The sequence below is a fragment of the Aethina tumida genome, chromosome 8, assembly GCF_024364675.1.
Source record: "Aethina tumida isolate Nest 87 chromosome 8, icAetTumi1.1, whole genome shotgun sequence".
Taxonomy (NCBI): Eukaryota; Metazoa; Arthropoda; class Insecta; order Coleoptera; family Nitidulidae; genus Aethina; species Aethina tumida.
In genome coordinates this window covers 4,899,500-4,901,715 of record NC_065442.1, presented here as the reverse complement: position 1 = coordinate 4,901,715, position 2,216 = coordinate 4,899,500, and the positions used below count along the sequence as shown (strand labels likewise).

General features: G+C 26.9%; 1 long non-coding RNA gene across 1 annotated transcript; it reads right to left on the bottom strand.

Annotated features, from left to right (window-relative positions):
- Positions 1-646: 646 nt before the first annotated feature.
- LOC126266377 (uncharacterized) lies at positions 647-1,344 on the bottom strand. Its single transcript, XR_007548783.1, has 3 exons — positions 1,311-1,344; positions 1,012-1,078; positions 647-957 (listed from the first exon to the last, which is right to left on the bottom strand). It is a non-coding gene; the product is annotated as an uncharacterized LOC126266377 (long non-coding RNA).
- Between the last annotated feature and the right edge of the window lie 872 nt (positions 1,345-2,216).

Sequence of the window (2,216 nt, the reverse complement as noted above, 5' to 3'; positions counted from 1 at the left end):
GACCAAATTTTACAATTAGATTTTCGAGAGGAATTTCTCAATTGGGATGCTATAAAATTTCTTGTAACCAGATTCAAATTGGAACAAACTTCTTCTAATTTTCCATTTTTAAAGATATTACGGAGATTGGAAATGTCAGACTTTTGTTTTCGACAACGAGCTTTTAACTTTGAAATTTTAGAAAGAGCATTTCGATGCATCTTATACAGCAAAGAATTTTTCTCAGTATTATTTTTACTATTTGTAGTTTTATCACAGACAGAAGATAAAGATTTACAATATGAATGATCACTAAGAATATTGGAATTTTGCTTACTAATAAAATCTTTTATAATATCAATATTTGTACTTTTATCACAGAGAGAATTTTCAGTCACATGGGAGATACTAGAATTGAAATGAAAAATAGGAACTGTAGAATCATTAGAAAGAGTATCAGAACTTTTTAACAGAACATTGGAATGGATAATACTTTTATTAAGATTATTTGAATTATTAGAATGTGAATGGGAAAAACTAGAACTAGGAATTTCAGATACTTGAACATTTACAGTACTTATAGAAGTAGAAAGAACTGTAGAAATTTCTTGAAGAAGTGGAACAGGTACAGTTTCCTTTTTTAGGAGAGGCCTTCGCTTATTATAAATAAAATCTGAAGATAAAAAATGATCCTCACATATATAAAACGTTTTTACAGAACTTTTAATATCACAAATAGAACGCCAAGATAGATTAATATCTGAATTTAATGGTGGTTTAAAAAAAGACTTATTCTTAAAATTGAAATTTTTAACAATAAGATATTTGTTAGAACAATTGGGATAACTACAATATTTAGTACTATAACCAGAAACTAGAGATTGCTGAGAAAAATCCATTACAAAATATATATATATAAAAAATAAATAAAAATATCACAGCTTACAGTCTTACGTGTAAAGTTGGAGAAGATCGAACCTGAAAATTTGTGTTCCAAATAAATAACAAAAAACAAATTAAAAAATATTATACCTGAAAGTACTTTTTACTATGGGGATTCTTAAAGACACATCTCTTCGAGAGGCCATCTAACCTAAAACTGTAACATAATTATTACAACTGCTGTATAAAAACTATATGAATTTTGGCAAAAACAATAACTAACCAAGTATAAAATGAATTAAAACAAGAAATACTTTACATTAAATTCAATGATTGAACAATTTAAATAAAAATTAATAAAATTCTAACATTACGCTATGTAAAATAATATACAATAACAAATACAAACAATTAAATTATGTATAGTAGTTATATAAAAAGATTCTTACCAGAAATATACTTTTTCAAAGTATTCACATTCCCCGGCCATGCTCTCTCTTCTCCAACCTAAAAACTACTGAACTTTCGCGCCCATGACTTCGCCATTCTGAAATCTAGTAAATTATTTTCTCTAACTAAAATCACTAAATATTCCCTAAACATCTCGGAAATTTTTGGGGAATTTGTAATACCAATTTATAAAATTAAATATTAAAAATCCCTACAACCTCAAACAAAAAGGTCGTGCCTTTCCGGCGATTCCGAACGTCTATCATCGGCTGTTGCCCCTCCGTCCCTATTCGCTTGGCCCCCCCTGGTTGAACGTACCAATACCAACTTAAAATTATATGTTGTGTAGTTCAAAACCATGGATATGCAATAGCATATGTTTTGTTAACAAAGGAAATAATTTTCTATTACACATATTTTTACTCGTGTGTGAAAATCGAAATAATAAAAATAAATAATAATTTTCTTCAAATTATTATTTTTTAGAATATTATGATACCTTCTGTAGTTTGTTACTAGAATTTATAAAATAATATTTATTTTTATTATTTAAGTCCCACGTTGGGCGCCACAATTTCATATTTTACATGTGCATTGGTTTTGTTGCGCATTCGCCAGTTTTAACAACAGTTGTAAAAATGGTAGATGCGACACAAAAATCTTAATTAAGATATTCAATTGAATTAGGATAAGATATTTGGAAACATAAAATTAATTGCCTTATGGATGTAGTTGTAATTATACAATTTGTTTGCGCATTCACGATGTTTAAACATTTATTAAACATCAAAATCATATTTTTTATACTATTTTAAAGGTTACTTTACTGATTAATTAAAAAAATTTAAATAGTACTTATTAAAAATGGATCAAACAATGAATAAAGTAAATTAATTTAATTTAAT